Source organism: Cebidichthys violaceus, unplaced genomic scaffold, assembly GCF_023349555.1.
Source record: "Cebidichthys violaceus isolate CVI_PGR_0920_01 unplaced genomic scaffold, fCebVio1.0.p SCAF_452, whole genome shotgun sequence".
NCBI classification, from domain to species: Eukaryota; Metazoa; Chordata; class Actinopteri; order Perciformes; family Stichaeidae; genus Cebidichthys; species Cebidichthys violaceus.
In genome coordinates this window covers 1-24,031 of record NW_027176653.1, presented here as the reverse complement: position 1 = coordinate 24,031, position 24,031 = coordinate 1, and the positions used below count along the sequence as shown (strand labels likewise).

Below are 24,031 nucleotides of genomic sequence, written 5' to 3'. Positions count from 1 at the left end.
CCTGAACCCTGGACGGAGCCCGACGCCGGCTCCCCCTCTGACCTCCCGGCTCGGAGCCAGAGAGAGCTGGGGAGGGAGGTGGCGGAGGAGGAGACGCGGGGAGATTCAATCATTCGCTGAAGAGTCCTATCCTGGATTCATCCAGGCGTATTTTATTAAAAACTGGTCTCATATCTATTTTAAAGACTCAAGTTTCTACCTCATGAAAAATACATTTTGGGGATTTATATCACAAGAAAAAAAAGTAGTTCCCCGATGCCCTAGAAAGCACGTCTTCTCCAGCTCGCTGTGGTTTTATACAGTAATCATGGACGTGCCTGCTGCATGACCCTCCATTGTTATACAGTAATCACTCCTGTTAATCATTTAAAGACGGAAGAGATGGAAAAAAGTACCCAACACTCGCTGGAGTGGAGTGATGCTCTCCCGAGTTTACAAACCGGCACGTTACTATGTGTGAAAAATCTGCAAGCAATTTGCGGTGGCTGCGTGCTAACGGGCCGTGTGTGTGTGTGTGTGTGTGTGTGTGTGTGTGTGTGTGTGTGGTGAGGGGGGGGGGCTGAGGAAGAGGCACGCACGGCACATTCCTGTCCCACAAAAGGGGCTCCGCTGCCTGGCTGCACAGCAAAACCCAACTGGTCTCTTCCGTCTTCTGGCTCTGGAGGTCCTGGTTACCCCCCCCCCCCCCCTCACGACGACCACCAACATCAGCTACATTTGTTTGACACGGAGGCCTGGTTCCACCTATACGGATCTCACTCACGTACTGCGCAACGCGTACATGAATTCACACGAGGAGAAACGCGGAAAGGGTTTTGTGTGCTGAAAAACAATCAAAATCATCTGTGAATGCTCTGAAAACATTGAGAAAGCAGATCACTTGAGGGCTGTTTTAAATTGTAATAAAACAATGTTTGTTCCTGCATGAGAACACATGTCGAGACGTGCGGATCCTCCTGGATGCAGTCGGCGGTATTGATGAGCGCTGTTGTGGTGGGGGAGGGGCGGAGGAACTCGCCGGCGTACATTCTGCCCAAACTTACACTTGAATCGACTACGAAATCAAGGTGTGTCCCGTGACGACACAAGCGCTACCTGTATATGCACACACACACACACACACACCCACGCACACATGCACACGCGCGCAAACGGTGACAGCGGCGAGAAGGAATGTGCTGCTGGATGAAGGAACCCGCCCTAACGCGTGTGTGCACGTGAGTGAGTGGGCCGTGCTCGGGCAGGCCGACTCAGCACCACAGTCAGCCATGACTGTGGTGTTTTTCTCGCCGTGCCAGCCAAACAGACTACTGCTGCTCACTCTGCTGCCAGTGCGGGCTGAGTAACGGCGATACTACTGACTGGACCACGATGTGGTGCCTTTTTTCTGGTGTCTTGGCCTCAACTTTTTTTTTTAAAGGAGACGTATCACGCTCATTTTACAGGGTCATAGTTTTTTTCTGGGTTTCTACTAGAACATGTTTACATGTTTATAAAAAAAAAAAACACTTTATTAGCCATAGAAATTAATTAGGAGTAGAAGGGACATTCACCATTCAAATGAATGTAGCAGGACGGTCAGAGCGGCGGCCATTTTGATGTGTGCTGTTGCAATTGCGACCGCTGTAGCGGGTTGACTTACATATAAACTAGGCTGACTTGCGGCAACTCACAGTCTCACTAAAGTGAGCAGAGGAGTTGCAGTGTTATTTAACGTTATTCTTCATCCTCACACTAATAGTCACTTGTAGGAAAGCACATTGCCATCGCCAGCTGAGTGACAATTTTATTTGGCTCATTTTCTGTGGAATTAGCCAGCTAGCTAATTCGCACAACTAGCTAATTAGCGGACAGTTGGTTAGTTAGCTAGCTTGCTAGCTTTAATACCACACTGGATATAGTGGCTGGTGGCCAGCAGCAACGCCGGCTATAACGGGCCCTCGGTATTAAGCTACCTAACGTTAGCTATCTAGCTAGCCCTTAGTCTCGGAAGCTGCATCCGCGCTTTCCAGCGCTCAGCAACGTTTTACAGACCCCCTTGACGTGCGTTGTCACCGTAACTAACTAACAACATTTCTATGGTATTTCTATGGTTCTAGCACATTTCAACGGAATTGCGTTGCCAGGCAATAGCTGTTTACTTCCTGTCAGCTGATGTCATTCCCATACACTGCAACCGGAATGAACTCAGAAACATTTGTTTACATTTAAAACTGAAATTATCTATACATTGTATAGTTGTGCCATCCCAACGGGAATCCTTACGGCTCTTTTAAAGGCACAGTTTCTGAATACAATTGAGCATTTTGATACTTTCACTTAATTTATCTCGCACTTAGACCTGCTTTATAATTGTAAAAAAAGACAAAAACTTTTTTACTATATGGCGACCTTCAAATACAACAATCAAAACTAATACAACAGGGGAGAAAAAAGTAAACACTTACACAATTTCATCAACCAAGATCCAAAAATAATAAGCCTGCCAAAAGTGTCTGGTAGAGGAGGGAAGCTTCCAGACCACAGCCAGCTTTTAGCAGCATTTGGCTGGTGGCAGGTGTTAATTTTCTACCCTGGTAAAAACCAGCTCTGTAATCGGTAAACACTATGCGCCTGGCCCGCAACAAAGACACGCATTTAGCAAATTCATTCTCTTTGATCCTCGCATTCCTATTTCGGTTTGACGGGAGGTGATTCATTTTTGATGAACGTGTCAGAAGCATTTTATCGTACCAGAAGTGAGATATCATGTCATTGTAACAGCACATAAGAAGCCAGTGTGCCTGGTAGCCATCACCGTGTTGCACATTATCTTTGATCTCGACGGCCTGATGCGTGGTTGACACACGTCACAGAGGATTACGAGCACGTCGCTGACTCATCAATAGGCTCAAAGCGGAGGGATGTTACACCATGACCCCTCTAGTGAAAAGATCCTTTTTATTTTGCATTTTTGGAATTAGAATTTCAACACGCTGCGAAATGAAAAGGATCTTCAAGGGTTCATGTGTTAACTTGCCGCTTAACAAAGCTGTAGGGCTTTACTCCCCTTTTTTCAAAGAGACGAGTGTGCGACGCCAAAGTCAGCCCTTCACACGCCGCGGGGAAAGAAGAAAGTGAGCTGAAACAACACGGCTGGGTTTTCAAAGCCCCCAAGACGAGCCGGGCACTCGAGCAGAACGCCGGCGTTCGCCGTCCCGTTTTGAAGGTAGACCGGTGCTATGATGCACCAAAGGAGATTCGAAACATCCTCCTGGTTGTCTGACACCTACACCACGATTAAAACTCAATTCTACCGGTTCCCACGTTTGCCTTTGTTTAGTTACTGAGTAATACTGCCTTGTCTCCACCCTCCACTCACCAGGTGCATGACATGGCTTCACACTGATTTACAAGAGAGCACACGCACTCTGTGTTAGCACTCCTTAAAGCCTTAAGTTACTGTCAGATTATACGGTTTTTTTTCCAGCGTTATTATAATACATTACAATACCTTATCTTCAAGCTCAATGACGCCCTTTCTGACCTCTTTTATGATATATTTTTGATTGATTTGAAAGTAAATTTACCTTAGACAAGTACTGTACTTAAAAGGCCAGTGTGTAGGATTTAGTGGCATCTAGTGGTGAGGCTGCAGATTGCAACCAACTGAAACTTTGCCCATTGCCCATCCCCATTGCCAAGCATGCAGGAGAACTACGGTGGCACTAATGGTGACACGGAAATGTGACATGCGAATGTTCCTCTCTAGAGCCAGTGTTTGGTTTGTCCGTTCTGGGCTACTGTAGAAACATGGCGGACTCCGTGAAGAGGACCAGCTCTTTATATGTGTGATATAAATGGCTAATTCTTAGCTAACGAAAACACACAAACGAAAACACATTGTTAGTTTCACGTGATTATACACTAAAGAAAACATACTTATTATGGATGTCACGAGAGCCGATAATTTGATACCAAGAGGTGACAGCGCTCATCAGGAGGAAAGCTGGTTAGCATTAGCCATTAGCACAGTCGTGCAGAGCCAACCGCTCACGGTAGGAGAGGTTGCATTGAGTTTCATTCTGTTGCATTCAAGCTCCATTCAGTAAAGATTTGTATTAGCTGAAGGTAAACTATAATGTTATCATGACGTGCAAAATTTAGTTTTTAGTGAGACACCTGAAGAAATCCAGTCGTTTGATGGAGATATACTGTATATTAGAGAGGGAACCATGACCTGTTTAACTTCCTAACACTATACTATCGTTTTATTAATTAATTATTTAAGTGCAATTTTGAGGCACTTGTATTCTATCTGTGTATGTCTATTTTTTGATACTTTATACTTCTACATCATTACACTTCAAAGGGAAATATTGTCTTTTTTCTCAACATTTATCTGGCTGCTATAGTTATTTTTGCAGGTGATGATTGTACATAGAAAAAAAGATGAGTTTATAAATTACAACACATTTGTAAAGAGTATGAGGTTGCTTGAAGTGTTTAGTAGTCTCCTTCGACTTCCAACGTGGTCAAACTATCGAATATCACAAAATATCAAAGCTTAGAGAATTTTTTAATATCAGAAATTATATTTTCGAGCACCTACAATGTTAAAATGCTGCTGGCTGATTGGTTAATGCACCAGTATTAATCTAATAACGTCAGCTATAATAATATATCAGTCACAGGGCTTTTTTTTTTTTTTACCGCAGAACGAGTTTAATGCTTTAATACTGCTGATAAATACTTCATTATCTCAATTCATTATGTTTTTGAATGCAGGCATTTGGAAATATCCTTGATTTCTTCTTCTTTTTTTGTATAAAGCTCCCCAAAAATGTTGGTCTCTTTGAAAATGTTGTTCTCGCTACTAGAACGATGCCTAGTGCACATCATGAGCTTCAGCATCACTGAGAGAAAAAAAAGTTCTTTATCAAGTATATAATATCCTTTTCCATCTGATATCATTATTCATTTAATACCTGTATTTGTTTTAGTCATTATTGGACAAAGTTAGGGCTCAAAATTGTATCAAAAATATTTTTGGATTTTTTGATGAGATTGAAAAATAAATTCCGGTCACACTTCACATCACCACAGTTTAAACGACGAGGGTCATCGAGGTCCCGGGTCGCGATGCATTTGCAGGCATCAAACTCTTAGCGGTCGTTATGGCGACGGGTGGCCCACCCGGCGATGTGGGCATGTGCCAAGACGCCATGTATTGCGCTTATAGACCCAGGGCCAGAAATAACAGGCCGCTACCATGACATCACCACAACCACGGCCACCATGACGGGGGGGGGGGGGGCTCTGTCTGCAGGCTCTGTTTTTTTTGTCCATGTTCCCCCGTACAAGTTTTAAAAACCTCCAAGAACACACCATGAGTCTGTATCGACGCCGCCGTTAACCTGAGCTCGATGCTTGCGGGACACAAAGGGGCTCGAGGAGGCCCGACGCAGACTTGACAAAACAGGTCGGAAACTTCCCTCGAGCTGCCCGGCGTGCTGATTGCGCACGATGTGAACTCTATATAGCATATGTGTAGAGCCACGATCACAGACCGGGGCCAAGACGGAAAGGAAAGAAAGAAAAAAGTCCTGCATAGAGGCTCCAGGAAAGTAAAGCCCACCGCTAATGCGGTGTTGAACGCTTTGCAATCAGACAAATAAAAGGGGCAATCTAGCACACAATCAAACTAGAGATTTAGCCCGCTCTCCTGCCAACAGCTAGGGACCTCCTCTTTCCGAACAAGGGATGCACTATTGACTACACCCCCCCCCCTCTCTGTCTCTCTCTCACCAGTCTTCCCTCTCTGCCAGTCTGAAAGGCGTGATGCCAACCTTTTCCACCATCGGGCATGCCGCCCTGCCCTTTATGCAAATGCATCGCCGCAATCCCTAACTCACAACCCCCACTGTCTCACCCTCCACGACTGCCTCCTGTCTCTATATCCTTTTTTTTTTTTTTTTTAAATCTTTATACGTTTCCATTCAAATTAGCCAAGTAACTGAGCTTAAGCCGTAGCCATAAGTTATTAATTAAGCCGCCGATGATCTGTGTGGCTCTTGAATGAAGCCCGTAGGCCTGTACTTTGTGCGGTGCCCTCCGTGGGCAGACAGCACAGACCGAAGGGCGAATGTTTGACAGAGGTGTGGTTCTATGTGTCTGTACGAGCCCTGATAAAGAAGGACATCTCCTGGCAAAACCAATAGAACAAAGACAAAGAACAGGAAGGGGAAGGAGGGGGGGGGGGGGGGGGGGGGGGGGGGAAGTAAGAATAAAGGAACAGGGAGAATTTCATGCAATTAGCTGCTGCTCCATGCATTACATTTACATTTATGTAAACTAACGTGAGTCTAGAAACATATCGAGTGATGCTCCCTTTAACTACCAGGGTCACAAAATATAGAGATGTCATGAGAACCGACACTTCGGTACCAAGTCGATGGCAAAACTCTGAAAACGTGACATACCTGTTTTTTTCTACACCACTGCACCGTATGACAAGCATGAAACTCACGACTGCACCCTATTTTCTCCCTGACAATGCTACACTGTGGACAACAAGTCGTGTTCAAATCGTCAGGAGGAAAGCTAGTTAACGTTAGCCGTTAGCAGCCGGTGGGCAGCGCAGTCCGGCGGAGAGAACGGCTAACGTTAACGGAGGTTCCATTGAGTCCCATTATAATGCGTTCAGTAAAAATGAGTATTAGGCGAAAGTTAGTTATAACGTCATCATGTAAATTCTTGTAAAATTTAGTTTTTGGAGAGAAACTTGAATAAATACAGTTGTTTGAAGGAGATGTTTTCACAGCGATATACAAGTTAAAACTGATATTAGAGAGGGAATTATGATTCATTGTTTTGTTTTTGTGTTTTGCTATTGACTATTAAATTTTTGGTATCGTGACATCCGTTGTTGAAAGAAATACAAAGTGAGATAAAAATCAAATGAAAAAAAAACACTTGCAATCCACTTTTAGAGCCAATGGCAGTGCCAGACTTCAGTTTAATAAACCTGCTAGATTAAATGGGAAGGAAGGGGTTAATAATGTGGCTGAAGAGAAAGTCAATCATGGCTGCCACTGACAGGCGGGTTTCACAAGTTGGCACGGGGCTTAATGAAAAAGAGAGGTTAATGAATTAGTGTGAAATAGAGAAAGACTGGACGGACCTTAAGAGCTAACAAAGACAGAGAGTTTCATTTTATTTAACCTTTATTTCTCCAGGATAATCCCATTTAGATTTGAAATCTTTTTGTTTTTTACAAAGGGTTCCTGATCAAGATAGCAGCGTACGTAAAAAAACAAATGACGTAAAAACATAAAAACATTAGTATTTAACATAAAAGACGAGCAAATTGCATCAATCAAAGATTTTTCGAACCCATGTTAGGGCTCAACATGCTCAAATGATCCGTCATCCTGTTTTGTTTTCTTAAATCCTGCATGCTTATAAAATAAAATAGTTTAAAATGTCTCTGTAGTTCGAATCAAGATGGTTGTCCCAAAACAATGACGGGTTCTAGGGAAGACGAACATGACTTGTCCGTAGGATGGGAGGGTTCAGCTACTGATTTTCTAGCGTCAGCAGTGAACACGGATAAGTGTAATATACGGCCTCTTAAAGAAAAATGTACCAATGTCATACAAACTACGATGAACTTTGCAAAAAAGAAAAAAGAAAGAAAAAAAAGAAAAGGTCCCCCTTTGCAGCAAAAGAAAAACAGCATTTGTTGAAAACCTAATTTCCCACTCGACACGCTGTTTCAAAGACAGAGTGGGACAGAAGGAGGACTCGGATCGATAAAGAAAGGACACTAATGAATTGGAGGACGGCGATAGGGTTAAACAAGGAAGAGCCCTGCTAATGCTGTTAAAGCGGAGCTTCCGCACAAACAGGGCGCTGGGTCCACACAAGCTGGACACATTCGAGCCCACACACACACACACACACACACACACCACAGGAAAGGAGCTCGGGCCTAAGACAAACACTGCACGACCAGACACACACACACACACACACACACACTATATACACAAACACCACTATCTCCTTATATGCCCCGAGTGTATCATGTGGTCTGTTACACATATTCTTCATCAACAACGCTGAATAAAAAATGGCCACGAAGTCTGAAGTCAATGGAATTCTCTCTCCCCAGATAAACAAACAGAGACGTCTAAAACCCAGTACAGTCTAGACCAACAACGCAGCACCGCAACAATCTCCAAATATAAACTAGCAGCTTTACTTCCCAAGCCTCCACACAATGGCCGTTCTAATCTTCCTGAGAGAGGAGAGGCAAATAAACAAAAACCAAACAGGTTGGTAGAGGGAGAATTAAGACTTTAACACCCTTTCCTCTACTCTGTGTATGCCACCACACACACACACACACACACACACACACACACACACACACACACACACACACACACACACACACACACACACTCTCCCCTCCGCTGCTTCCTATACGGACTTCCTTGTCTGAAGTTACAGTAATAAAGTTTTCTAAACCCTCCGCGGTGCCAGTAAGTGATGGAGGGCGGCGATGAAAGACGAGGGGGGGGGGGGGGGGTGGGGGAGAAGCCTAACAAAGGAGCGGCGTGAAGCTAAAGAGCTAACGGCGCCGTACGCACGGACTCCATCCAATGTTTAAAGTTGCTTCCAACGAATTACTCGTGAATGCGCCATGAATGGAAATAAGACGTGTGTGCGTTTCAAACGTGAGTTCAAGTACAAACTGTATTTTGGTTGTCTTTGCCAGTTTGTGCACATAAACCCGGGTTAAAGGAATGACCCGCCTTGGGTCAATATAGAACCAGCGCCAGTGGTTTATACTATAAGCACATTTCTGTTCGGATGTATAACTCGACAGTAAAACTAAAACAATAACACTGGGTCCAAAGTGATGCAATGCTGGGTTCACTTTTCTGAAAAAAGCATTAACAGCAGGCTGTTGTTGGGTTATTTATGGTTCTAATAAACTGTCCCATAATAATATGTTTATCCTACAAAGTTTTAAACGTCATGTGCACAACACTTCATACAACTAGCAACACATCTGTGACAGTTTTAAGGAAAAACTTGAGCTTGGGGAGTAAAGGACCACGTACAGAAACGAGGTAATACCGTCACAGCTACAGAAAAAAAAAAAAGACGTAATCACATTATCAATGCATTCATTAAAAATAGGGATTATTAGCAGGATTACAATTTTAACATAGGTCTTAAAATACAGAAGGATACACTACAATGCACACGCCTTCAGGACACGGGTCTCTGGCATCGCCGCTGATGTTTGTGAAAATACAGAAAGCTTTCACCTCCATTATTTTCTATGTAAAGCAGGAGGGGGGGGGCATCACAGTACAGTGAAAGTTTTGTTTGGGCACTTTCCAGCTCATCAAGATCATTCTTTTCGCCGTGAGGCGTGAAGAGACGATTCGCATCGGAAATGAGCGATCCGCTGCAAATGTTCCGGTCCAGCAAACGTGACACGGGACAAACCGGGTCCATTCTGTTTCATTTACGCGGGCGCTGCCGCAAGTTTCAAAAAAAAAATCCGGCAACACTTAACGTGGCCAAATGATTGGAGTCCTTGGCCGGGGAAAGCATTTTTACAGCCGGGAGGCCGAACTTGCGCTGAACCGTGATGTTGTTCCTCTTTTCTGCTTTTCATAGAAAATAATGGTGAAATTTCAGCAATTTTCATTTTTTACTTGTCTTTATTTGCATATTTCATGTTGAGGTTATTCAAAAGTAAGCGATTTACTTTAATTTTGGGATACTTGGATTATGTTACTGACCATATTGTTTAAAAATGTATTCAATTACTTATTACCTGTGAAAGTAACCCTGCGGACCCTGCTTCAAACAGTAAAGAGTAAAAATCAGCCCATTTTAGTTTCGGTAAATAACCAAATAGTACAAAATAAAAAATGCTGGGTCCAAATAAGACACTGGTACTGGGTAAAGTTAGCCCAGTGTTGCGTCTGCTCTACAGTTTTTATTTTTTTGTGTGTGTATACACGCACCGGTAGAACCCAACCCTTTAGATGCAATTACGTCGTCCGCATCAATGAATTAAGGACAATAACGTCACGTTAACAAAAACAGATATCAAGAGAAATATCAGGAAGCATTGGCTCCTAATTAGCTTCCATCAGGTCAAACCCGATCGCAGAGAAGAAAAAAAATGGAACGAGTGTGTGTGTGTGTGTGTGTGTGTGTGTGTGTGTGTGTGTGTGTGTGTGTGTGTGTGTGTGTGAGTGTGTGTGTCGGTCTGTTCATGTGCCGTGGAAGGAGGGAGGGAAATGAATGAGGCCTTTTTCTTACAGCAGGGCCCAGATCAGAGCTCCTAACTATGGGATTTGGTGCTGTTGCCTTTCTCCCCCGGGAGGGAGTAATTAGGTTAGTGGAGGACAACTGCCGCATTGTTTTAACAGAGGAGGGATTGTGCAGGCCCAAGTCCCACCAGCAACATGCTTCCCTCACAACAAAAAATGCCAAACGGATTCTGCGGCGCTCGGACGCACATCCACACAGAACCTGCTTCTTTTTCTTCGTGGGTTTTCCTCTGTGAAGGTTTTTTTGACAGAAAGCGAGAAAAAAAAAAAGCTCTCTTTTTCTTCTTCCTTTCTACGCAGCGGAGTCTTCGGTGCCGTGTGTATCCTACGAAATGTCAAACACAGTCCACCGGTGTCGGGTGTCCACCGGTGTTGTTGCAGTTGTGGGATTCTGGCTCTTTCGCGGGGACTCGGTTCCCCCTTCAGTGTAGCTGCGTCTACCCTCTCCTGTATCCAGGGGCTTGGCAACACGCACCGCTCCTAACTAGTGTAATATGGTTATGATGCATTCTGCATTCCTTCCAATCCCCCAGGAAACACAATACGCCTATATCGCCGGTTTTAATCACGGCCCGCTTCCAAGGAAAGTAAGAGGAGAATACAAACAACCACGGCCATAAAGAGGCTTTTCTCAAATATACTTCAAGTTCGTTTATACACATCCTCCGCTGATTGATAGAGAGTAAATCAAACAAATCATGCTGCAAGGAGAAATAAAAAAGGACACGGAGCGCTCCCCGGTCTACTGTATTTACAACACAGACCTCTTTCATTCCGGCCCGTTTACCCCTTTCGCTTCTTTCCCTCCGTATCGCCAGCTTTTTCTCTACAATCTTTCCGTCTTTCTGAGCTGAAAGATAAAATATATAAATATATATCCTGCAGGTTGCTTCACTCCTCTACATCATTCTCAAGGCCTTCAGCTCCTCCAAGTTACAAAAAAAAAAAAAAAAAAAAAAAAGGCCCCATAATATGCACCTCTGCACACCCGCCCTATTCACTTTCATCATAAATCTCCGCAACCTGGCTGCAATATACGGTCGATTTGTGGTCCCCATATGAGTCCTAACTCCAGCTTGGAAAGACTTGTATTCAGGTGTGCGGATGGAGAGAGGGGAAAAACAAGGCAGAGTAAGTAGCTCAGATGAATGGGGTGAAAGTGAATCGGTATGCGACTCTAACAGACAGGCCCAGAAGGCCTACAGGAGTCGTTTTCCACTGCTTGGCACAGGTGGCGGAGATGATTGCGCTGTATTCCAGATGATGACCATAATGGGGCCCGGTTCGAGTTTCACGGTGGGGCTTTTCGCGCTGACTGACAGCGGCTTGACACGTTAGACGGCCGAAAAAAACCCCGCTTTCGGGGGTCCTGCTCACTTTCAGCAGAGCTCGAGAACAACAACAAAAAATAAAGAAAGCGCGCAAAAGAGGAGTTTTTCTTTATTTTATTATTCAGGGACCAGACGTCTTAATAATGGAAGAGTCCGAAAGCGAATTCATAAACTGGCGTAAAGGGCGTTTGAGGAGCGTTGATTTGTCCCTCGCTACTGTGAACTCATTAAATCCGGGCCCCCCCCCCCATCTGTGTTTTACATCTCAGCAGTGACACGAAATCCTCACCCTGCGCTGAATTCTTTTTTTTTTCCAGTCAAACACACAACTTTCCCATGTAACACACACTAATCCTGCAGCTATTTCTCTGAGCCTAAACAGAGCATAAAAGTTTACATCACGGAGAGCGCGGCGCAGCTGCGAGTCGGGGGATGGCTCGGGTCGACCGGGCCAAAAAGGAGAAGCCGCAGAGCCGTGTTCGGGTCTAACCCTGAAGCCCCGCTCGGCCCTCCTCTGCCCCGCTCCACTCCGCTCTGTTTCTATTTCAACAAGGGGTCTGTTTGACTCTACTGCACTCTGCTCGACTGTCGAGAGGGGTCTCGAAAACAGCCTCAGCCAGCCGGCGAACACAAGTCACAAGAAGCATAGAGCGCGCACTCATACCCGACGCACACGCGCCTCCACACAAACGGAGTCAGTTAATAAACTCCCGCCCTCCGGTTCTGTTTGCTCACAGCTGCCAGGCCTCCTCGCAAGAGTTCATCTGAGGTAAAGATATGTAATATTATGCAACCAAGTATAGATTTTCCACCCTTGGCCCCGCGCCAACTTCCTGCTCTGAAGAGCCGAGCTCAGGCCCCTTTGTTCCCTGGGGTGACAGCGATTCCTTGCCGGACAGGGGGTGGCCGAATTAGATACATGGGCAAAAAACGTAGAGGGAAGGTAAGGGGGGGGGGGGGGGGGGGGGTGAAAGGCAACACAAGAAAAAAAGGCAAGGGAAAGAATAAAAGAAGGAAAGACTCATCCTAACATATTGTTGCCTGACATGCTTTTGTCTGTAACTAAAAATCCTCCTTCCCCTCTCGACTCTTGTGTTTCTTTTTCCCCAGCTCTTGAAAATCAGGTCACAACTGTTTTCATTACTGTTTGACTCGCAGGTTCGCAAGCCTCCGAGCGTCAACGTTCCTCCACCCGCCCCCGGGACAGGAAAAGACTTTCCCTCCCAACGTTAACCCAATAAATGCCTATCAAGCCCAATCGCAGGCCTTTGAGCCACGTTCCCGGGGAAAGAGAATAAAAGCGAATGTTAATGCCGGGCTGAAGTAGTGGATACAATCATTGCCAGGGCTCGTAATCTTATCTGCTAAATAGCCGATGCGGATTATTCTCCTCCGTGGTCGCTGTTTTCATCTCCTGTGCCGGATCAACATATCCAGGACTCTACTTGGAACCGTTTCGCCTTTTGCTACGGCATGAGGTAATGCAGCGTGATGATGAAGAGAAAGCCTCGGGGAAATTCGAGGTACAATCAACGAGCCAATCAATGCCTCTTTATCCACCGCTACTTAAAGGAAGGCCGAAGAAGCGGTGAAAAGATGATGAATGCTATGACATCATGGAGCGCCGTCACTGCGTGATGTCATCCCTTGACGGCTGAACAACCCCCCCACCCCCACCCCCACCCCACCCCACCGCTATTTCCCCAATTAACTGCGGCCTGATGGAGTCTTTGTCCTTTGTGCCCAAATGATTGCATTCGCCTCTCCAGGCTTCACCAGGTGTGCAGGGATGTTTGCTTTGCCTGGTAATAAATGGATGGATGGAGGGAACGCAGGAAGCCATAGATTAATGACTGTATGTGTGTTGTGCTGGCTTCTAATATGCGATTCCCAACCAGAGGTACTCAAGCCCCTGGAAAGATCGGAGAGTAACTGAACACATTTTAGAAATACAAAATTGCCATATAAGAGATCTACCTACTAATGGCTAAATTACTCTGCACGGTGGGCCTCAACTCTACTCAATGTTGGTACCAGGGGCTTGTCTCAATTTCGTTTTCCACTTAAAATAGTAGCCACCACTGATTGGTCAGAGAGAACCCGCAATAGCATCCCTCTTGGAACATTGAGCGAGGTCGTACCAAAAATAAATACCACGTAGCCTACTATCCACAACTTGTGCCAATGGAAAACCAAAGAGGAAGGGGTCCAAGCGAGTCGAGTCGAGCCGAACCACGCGGTGGAAATGTGGCATAGGTGTTGTGATTTAAAGTGTGTGAAAACTAGTTTGAAAGCGAGCAGAGAAGCCTAAACCGTTAGCAAGCACAGAGAGGTGAATGAAACGGTTAGCTAAAAACAGTTAGCTAAAAGAAGTGGGAAAAACCGTTCAAGTAATCTGGTAAATGTCACGGATAAACGGTAAAAACAGTTAGCTAGAAATACCTGAAATAGTTAGCTAAACGTTATGACTAAACTATTAAACTAGTTAGCTAAACATTATGATTAAACTATTAAAATAGTTAGCTAAACGTTATGGCTAAACTATTAAACTAGTTAGCTAAACGTTATGGCTAAACTGTTGAAGTAGTTAGCTAAACATTATGGCTAAACTGCTGAAATAGTTAGCTAAACGTAAGATTTAGCTAAGTTAGCTAAATTATTTTGAGATATTTACTTGCAGGTTCTGCTAAAGAGAAGTCAAAGATAAGTTTATATGGAACTTTATGTAGGCTACCGTTTTAACTTACACTACATGTCAAGAGTCTTTTTTTTAAACTCTTTCTTGAATTTCTTAACTACTTCCTAACTTGAGTAACAATATTATTTCCATTCCCTGTCTTAAATTTGTTAGACAGCTTAAAGTAATGGTTATATGGCTAAAATAGTTAGCTAAAAGTAATGGTTAAATAATTGAAATGTTCAGCTTCTGCCATTCTACAAATGCAAATTGACCAAAAAATTAAAAATTAAGCAATTCTATTCACTCGAGTTCATCCGATAGGGCCGTGGGGGGAACATCAGACCAAAAAAAAAAAAAAAAAAAAAAAAGAGTTGGAAACCGCTGTCCTGTATCACACACACACACACACACACTCTCATGCTGTAACACATGTCGTGCTGGGTGTGATATTTTTATCTGAAAGAATGCACACCTGTGCCTCGTGTGATTAAGTATGTGCAGGTGCGTTATGCACGAGGGAAACAAAATATAACTTACGTACATAGTTGGGCTTTGAATTCAAACAGACGCCAAATGTGCAGAGCATTTGGTTTTCTGAATGGGTGGACTTATTGTGGCTACAGCGCCGGCCTTATTCACAAGACGACAATGTGCATGCGTGTGCCACGTTTGAATCTGCCTTTCTTTTCTAATTTCTTCGAGAGTTGGAAGTTTGTAGAAGAGAAGGCTGCAGTCAAACGCGCGGAGAGAGAGAGAAAGAGAAAGAGAGAGAAAGAGAGAGAGAGAGAGAGTGAGAGTGACACGGTGCTCAGATTTCATCCGGATTAATCCGAGCTTTGTAATGGAGGGGCCTACTGTATATATTTAGCCGGCCCAGTGAGATGTAGGTCAGACAGACAGGCAGGACGGGCCAAACAACATGCCCAGATTGCCCACACCGAAGTGACCTTGAGTTGGCCGTCAATGATCCGCAACAACAACAACTCTCTCTTATCTATTTCTGTTGACCTGCGATGCGCCAGAATACAATGGCGTGTCGCAGGCTCCGCGTTGTGTCCCCGGTCACGAGCGCGAGCCCTTTTGCGTTCCTCTTCTAAGGAACACAATGAAAGATCCTCGAAATTCAATATCTTTTACCGAAAACGTCACTTGTTGATTAAAAAGGAAGAGCTGAGAATTACTTGCTGACGACGTGTTGACACTGGCATTAGCTCAAAATCTAACAAAGCACACTCGGAGACGATTCTCGGTCTGTCTTCTTTAGCACCAGCAAAACTAGCAAAACACTGAAGAATATACGGCAATTATTCATTTCACCAACCCGAAATATGACTTTATTGACTGAAATCCGTTGCTGTAGTGACAGCTTGTGCTGCTGGCCTCACACTAGTAGCTTTTCTCACTTGATCACGAATCAACATGTAATAGATTATATTCGTTTAACACGCATCCATCATTGCCCTTCTTTTGCAGTTCAAAAGCCCTTGAAGGCCACTCCAGCGCAAGCAAAGCGTGGCAGAAATATGGCGGCTTGAATGTGACATGTCGCTGACGCTCTCACGGTTAAAAGATCTATTCAAAACAGACTGAAGTCCAGGAGGAGCAGGAGGGTGAAGAAATAAAAATATGCATGTGTGTCTCATCTATGTAAACCTTAGGTGCCACACCCTCTGTCATATAAACACTGTGTGTCATTCTCTCACACACACAAACACCGCTAATTGTCACCGCAAACACCTTACCCTCAATTGCCCTGTCATATTGGCTGTCACAACGTTCCGAACAGCCACATAATGGCGGCACTGTTGTTGTTAGAGTGAAGACTTGGCATCAGAGGGAGGAACACGCTGTACTGCTGTGTCTGAAGCTCAGCTATGACAAAGCTCTCAAATATTCAACAATAACTTTCTGTTTTTCTGGTTTACTCTAGGTGGTTTCTAAATTCATACGCGCAAAACTCTATACGCTCTTAGAAATATGGGTTGAAAAAGGTTCTTCCTGAAGGGCTGAGGTTCTACCCAGAACCACTGGATTCTGAAGGAAAGGCTTTTTCAAGGGTTCAAAGGATTCGATTGAGAACACTTCATCCAAAGAACCCCTTTGGAAGAGAAAGTTCTTCTGCCCATACCCCCTTAAAAACTATGAATGTGAACCACGGTTATTGTGGGTTGCGCTTCACTACATCAGCACAAGACCTTTAGGAACCTCCTGAGGAACCCTGGGTGGTTTCTAGATAGAACCCTTGGATTATAAAAGGGTTCTCGGGACAACCCCCTGAGTGCTTCCTAGATGAAACCCCTGGAACATAAAGGTTTTCTCTGTAGAACCCTCTGGGTGGGTTCTAGAGGAAACCCTTGGAATATGGATGGGTTCTAGAGGAAACCCTTGAAATATAAAATGATTTTCAGTAGAACCCTCTGTCACTCGGTGGGTTCTAAATGTATACCGGTGAGTACCAGCCTGCTTCAAGCACTGCTCGTAGGAGGTTTTTGGTGGAACCTTTCACAGATGGTTCTGAGTACAACCCTTTATGTTGGGTTCTAGGTAGAACCCTCTGAAAGGTTATAAAGGGTCCACCGGGAACCAAAAAGGGTTCTCCTATTGGGAAAAGCCAAAGAGCATTTTCTGGTGTATCTTCTCCCCCTTTCTCTGCTCTCATATTGTACACTAAGTATTTTGTGTTCCTCTGTATATTCTCGCTCAATTATGTAATTTAGCACCCGTGTGTGTGTGTGTGTGTGTTCAGTAGCCATGGCAACAGCACAACATATCGGCGACCACAGGACCGCACTGGGGCCGCGGGCACTGCCAGAGTTGTGCCAAAGACTAATCCGTGCCAGAGGTGACATGAGCGAAGGAAAAGTGAGGCGGGTGGAGACAACATGACACACACACACACACACACACACACACACACACACACACACACACACACACACATAGACAGACAGGCCAGCGTTTCACTCGCTCCTCTCACTCCTTCCTTTTAAAACACAAGCGCACACACTGGATATCCTCCCATTCTTCTTGGCTGGAGCCTCCCATGGCAATAGCAGGAGGAATCCATTCTCCACGGATGCTGGGACAGCTGTGCTGATACTGAATGAGACGCAGTTGGATTCTGCCTCTCTCTGCATGCAGCTCGAGATAAAAAACTACATGCTACTTAATTCAAATCTATATCGCCCGCTGCCAAAACGCGCCCGGCTCATCCCGTCTTTGTCCTCGCCGACGACGAGAGCTCTGAATTTTCTTCTTTTTTTTCTTTTTTTTTTTTGCAAGAATTGCCATAAATTCAATCCTGCTGACGCATGGTGGCCCCCAGTCACCAGCTGACAATAAACACAGAGAAATGTATATCGCTGGAAAAAGGCATTATTCGCAGAAACCTTCATAAGCCTCTCAGCTATATGCTCAGAATGCAAATAATCCACAACACGCTACCGATTTTGAAGCCGCAAAGATAACAAAAAAAAGCTGTGGGATGCTACCTCCTTGTTTCAGGGCTGCCGGCACCAGGGCAGAAATACACAACAACTGCCACCTTAAATGGGCCAAGCCACAGTTCAGTGTGTAAAATACTTGAGTCTTTTCATGGTGCTGGTTTTTGCGGTGGCTTGGCCCTGGAACTGGCTGCATGGTATGAATGAATAAGTAAAAGGAACATGATGTCCCAGGCGAGCGTCTGGCATCGTGACCTCCCGGCGTCCCGTGATGGGGGGGGGGGGGGATCCGGCGCTGCCTGTGCGGCACAAAACAGCAGCATGGCCAATCGCGGGACTCCGATTTCACCGCCGTAACCCTCCCGTCCGTCTTCCCTCCTCGCACGTGCACGCACACAACTCAGTTACAAGAGAGCACAATGGATCCGCCCCACCTGTCAATCAAGTGTACTATGAGTTCATTCTTCTGTCTGGTGTCCAAGAGCAGAGTGCTTTACTGGCTGCCGGCTCGCTTTTATCCACACAGACGAAACTTATTTTTGCTGCGGGGAATCGGTGAGTTACACTGAGGCCGTATGTGCAGAATTAAGACGATTAAACTTGTGTGCAACCGAACCGAAACCCGCAGCGACACCGTAATTAAGCATACGGGCAACGAGACCAATTGTTAAGGCCTCGCTATGTGGCTGTGGTGCTGGTTGTTAATGTGAAACTGCAGCGATTGGCTTAAAGATTTTAAATAGAAACACAGCCGCCTGGTTACTGGCATCCCGGCTAATCCAGCGATAGCGACGCACCGCTACCATGGAGCCCACACTGTCACTAACTGCAGAAATATTATCAAATTTTCGGTAAAAAAAACAACTTCAAAAAAGCAATTTCAGAGAGGAGCAGACAAAAGAGTCTACAATATGCATTTAAAGGATTTATTCAAAGTGATTCAGTCGTGAAAACAGCTCGGAGATCAGAATTTTCTTCTATTCCGTATACCTTCAGTACCTAGCGTAACGATGTGCTAACGTACTCGGCTAATGTTAGCTCCACAGGTTTTTACAGTTAGAAAATGTAATGTTCTAGAAACGTATTTCTCTCGCTCCAAACTCTCCACATAACGAGTATCACCATTAATCATCATTATTTAACCACAAAACCCGCCGGGAAAATGAATCTAAAATGGAGTCCATGGAGCAGAGCCGGTCGGTTCCCCCGGTCGGAGCTGGGTCTGGGTTCGAGGGGCGGCACTGAGTTAAGGGTTCGGCATGAAGAAACCAACGGCTTTAGGAGCGCGTTTTCATGTCCGTGTGCACGCATCTCTACGTGCCGTCTTTTATTCTGAAAAAATCCAACATTTTCTGTTTATTCAGACTGTGGTTCCATCAGCTCTGAATCCTCTGAACAGCTGTTCTAACTCATTTTGCAGGCCTTGGAAAGAGACGGAGAGGGGGGGGGGGGGGAGTGGAAGGGACCACCTCATCATCAAACCGTTTGTAAATGTAAAGCTAACGCTCAAAAGTCCAGATATTGATAACATTCACTTCATCAGATTTAAAAAAAACAAAAAAAACAAGCTTGTGCGCTTTAAAAAAATATATATTTTCAGTAAAAACACTGCTTTCTGACAACGAGCGGCGGTGACGTAAGAAAAAAACACAACACATCCTCTCGGAGCGACACGCAGGTGCAATAAGTCGCGTTCACCGAGGCGGTGACCTCAAAGCGGCGGTGACTTCTGACAGACAAAGAAAAAAATGTAAACAAACACTTTCGTCAGACTGTTGTATCGACGTAATAAGCAAACAGGAAACTTGCAGCTGCGTGAGAAAGATGTGGCACCCAATTATTTTTTAAAAGTGCCGCGCAAGTCTGATAGAGTTTGAGCTAAAAAAAAAAAAAAAGGACAAATTTCAAAATAAAAGCTGGCAATTTCAAATACCATAATTATAGCGTCATATTTGTAATGAAATATATATTTATCTCCGGGCCGTCTTCCGCGCACATTAAAATACAACGTGGTCGGAGTTGCGGACAGTTTTTTTTTTTGCTGTTTTCGCTGCATGGCAACAACAATTTCCAAAAAAAAAAAAACACAAAGAGAAAATGCAACTTTTTATGGAGCGTGTGTGTGTGTGTGTGTGTGTGTGTGTGTGTGTATGTGTGTGTGTGTGTATGTGGTGTGTGTGTGTGTGTGTGTGTGTGCAAAAGAAACATGTTTTTTCCCCGCACGAGCCCTGCAGGAGTATAACTCACCCAACCACAAAAAAAAAGAAACATTTTCTCAAGATGGAGTATGTAAAATCACAAACACCTAATGCGGAATAAGTAGGGACTAAATAGGACTTACCACTAAGGCATTGTTTAGAAGGTGAGTAGGGTAATACTTTAGTGTTGAGAGGGTGTTAGGAGAGCAGGGGTCAGCGTCCAGGCGGGCAGAGGAGGGGGGGGGGAGGGGGGGGGGGGGGGGGGGGGGGGCAGAGGGAAGGAATCAGTTAAAATGTGTCGCACCAGTGAAAACAATATATGAGAATATATGAACTGCATAGTAGAGCTACTGAACACATTACAAATATCCAATGAGAAAAGGAAGAGTTCTGTTTTTAAGGCTGCAGATTTGCGCTGCGTCATTGTGGCCCTGCGAGGAGAAACGCACACTTTTGGAGAAAGCAACAAAAAATAATAATAAAAGGACAAATTGCAAGAAAATTTACAAGAGGGAAAAAATGACGTCAGGAGATGTGCGCTATAGGCTTCAAATGATTTTCTTTTTTTTTTATGGATGAATGGGAAATTAAAAAATACCAGACAGTGTACCGGTGCTGGCTCCTACTTCTCTTCACAAAACGAAATATTACATTAAAAAAAAAGCCTAAATATAGATGTGGTTTTTATATCCAGCATGAAACACACACACACACACACACACACACACACACACACACACACACACACACACACACTCCTTTCCCCGTCATTTGCTTCCATTTCACACACCGTCCGTCACATCCCAGCAACGCTGCTGCTGCTCTTCAGCAAGACTTGTTTGTTTTTTTTTAAATCACAGTTAATAATTCATTCCATTGTGTTTACAAATTGGTGCCACATTCGAGGTCCAAGCTCAAATTTCTTAATTATTAACAGCAATTCAATAAACAAAAATGAGCCTCTCCTGTCTGCAAGGGAATGCTGTGTGTGTGTGTGTGTGTGTGTGTGTGTGTGTGTGTGTGTGTGTGTGTGTGTGTGTGTGTGTGCGTAGAAAGAGAGAGAGAGAGGGAAAGTTGTTTTCTTCTCTGCACAACACACACACACACACACACACACACACACACACACACACACGCACACACACACGCACACACACACACACACAAGGTACAACATTTTAAAAATAAAATAAAAAAATGAGACAAGACTGAAGGGGTTCTGGTTCTGGTTCTGGTTCTGAGAGTTGCCCTCATGTGCAACATGTGCACCGCGTTACACTGTGTGAGCTTCTGTTGCCGGCTATTTAGAACTGAGGGGGAATTTATGCCACAAATTTTTTTTTGTTGAAAGAAATAGTTCATCAATTGCAGATAAAGTCATCAAGGCCTGTGTGGGAAATAATCTCAAACACACACACACACACACACACACACACACACACACACACACACACACACACACACACACACACACACAAACATCCTCATTTGTAGGCGAATAAGCATCATCTGTTTCTACTTTATGTCCATTTCTAAGTCACTTTAAGCCTCCGAGGTTCCGAGTCAACACGGCACATAAAAGTTCCTCCAATAAAATGAATTAAAAGGGAAATGATCATTTCAAAAATCTGGTGTCAGCGAGAGTTATGATCCTTTGTAAATGGGAACCAGACAGGACTTGCGCCCGCGCCGACTCATCCCCACGGCCTCTGGTGGCAGCCGCTCGGTCGGAGGAAGTCTCTCTTTTTTTTTTTAATAAACAAAAAAGAAAAAAAGCGCTGTAAAAATCAGGGTTGAATTAGACATGAAACAGGGCCGGCAGTCCGCCGTCAGAGCCAGCCAACGAGGGATAAACAAGTCGGCTTTATGGGACTCCCAGCAGCTGTGTGAGCCGGCCAGGTCGCTGCCACCGCTTGGCTTCACAAAAAGGAAACCTTCAAAAAAATAAACTGCAAAAAAACAAACAAGGGGGATATTTCAAACTAGAGATTATTTTTGAATTGTATTTATAGGGCTGGTGAGTTAATAAAAGACATGGATTAGTGGTGTGAGAGGGATTTGTGAAATGTTCAAAAAGAGCTGCACCAACGCTGCAAGGAGAAGTTCTGCGAGCAGCGCCGCAGCTTTCACTCCGTCCTCTCTTTTTCTCTGAACATTTTTTTACACTGAGAGTGATGATGAACAAACAAAACAAAAAAAAATAAAAAATCAAGATTCGTGTAAGAATTAAAGCAGAGCAAATGAAAAGAGTTTAAGAGTGAAAAGCATGTCGGACGGGTCAAAAGGTCACGTTTACTGCGGATGCCTCACACCTGAAGAGAGTTCAAGTTCAAACCGCTGCTCGATAATGATGACGCATATCATTTCCTCCACAACGGCAGCAGCAACGTAACGACTGGCACATTAAATGTTACAACAAAAAATGAATAACTTGGGGGGGGCAAGATTTAACCAGAAGCAAGATGTCAGAGGAAGCAATGTTACATCAAAAATGTGTGACACTTCGTTTGTGAAGTTTGTCTAAATTTAAGTGCAACAGGAAAAAAAACCACTCCTAAACTCAAGTCATGGGGGGGGGGGGGGGACAACAGGACTATAAAGAGACAAGAGCCGGAACTTTAAGTCCCAAATCAATGCCGCTCTACGTGAACACGTGTTGCGTTCAAGTGCAGTAAACGTGCAATTATAGTCAACCACAGCGCAGCAGTGATCCACACATCAACTTTTTTTTTTTTAAACCCTATCTCGGAAGACTGTCTGCGCTGCTCTTCACAGTTATAATCACACGCACACACGCGCGCGCACACACCAGCAGATCAGCCCCCCCCCCCCGTGGTCTCGCCTCCACATGATATGCAGCCCCTAAAGGCGGCGGTGTGCGCCCTGCTCTCCTGCAACTCCTCTCACCGCCCCCGCCCCCGCCCCCTCCAAAAAAAATAACACTCTTTATAAAAAATTAATCTTAAACAGCCGTTAATGTTAAACTCCGGTCCACATTCTTGTCTATCCCCGCGCGCGCTCTGTGCTTCTTCTCCCCTCCTGCAGGCTCCCCTCCTCCTCCTCCTCCTTCTTCTTCTTCTCTTCTCTTTTTTCTTTTTTTTTATATGAAATACATTTCGGGAGAAGCGCCATTTTACTCTCCCAAAAAAACAAAAAAAAAAACAGCCCATGTGCGATGGGGAAAAAAAAACGCACAAGAAAGTCCACTTCCCGGAGCGGCGGAGCGGAAACGCGCCCGGTGAGACGAACCTGGGGGGGGGGGGGGGGGGGGGGGGGGGGCACGACGAGCGTCGGGGAAGTTCTATAGTTGAGGGGAGAAGTTTAGGGCGCGAGGAAAAGAGACGCTCCGGCACAACTCACGAGCACACGTGAAACACCAGCGAAGCAGCGCGATAAAGAAGAAGACGATACAACAAAATGTAAAAAAAAAAAAAAGAACCCGGCGCACCCCCCCCAACACACACACACACACACACACACACACACACACACACACACACACTTACGAACAACCCGGACCCGAATAAAGAAGAGCGGAGGATTTACCTGTGTCAAGCAGTACGGGGAGTACATGGCTGTGTTCTAGAGGAGCGTATTTAAGTCGGATGGGAGCTCGCTGTGGTGCTGCATTGCATTCGCTCTCCGTCCTGTTTCTCTCACTCCATGCTGCTGCAGCGTACAGTAACCCCGCCTAGAAAGTGAAAGCTTGCACAAACTTTCAGGGAAAAAACTTTCTCTCCCTCCCCTCTCTCCTCTTTGCACGACTCTCTTTTTTTTTTTCTTCTTCTTCTTTTTTTTTCTTTTTTCTAATCGCTCTCCTCTGTCTAAATTCTCACTCAAAACAAAACAAATAAAGGCGGGTTTTTTATTCTTCTTCTATTTCTGCGCAGAGCACGCCTTTTTTTGGGGGGACTTTTCACATGATGGTGAATCTTTTTTTATTTTTAGTTGGGAGTAATCTGTCCGACCCGCTCTCACCTCTGCGTTGTGCTTTCGTGTTGCGTTTACTGACCCCCGTCCCGTCTCCACGTTA

General features: G+C 44.8%; 1 pseudogene; it reads right to left on the bottom strand.

The window, feature by feature from the left end:
* LOC137886770 (nuclear factor 1 X-type-like) overlaps nucleotides 1–24,014 on the bottom strand; it is a 30,335-nt pseudogene extending 6,321 nt beyond the window's left edge.
* Between the last annotated feature and the right edge of the window lie 17 nt (nucleotides 24,015–24,031).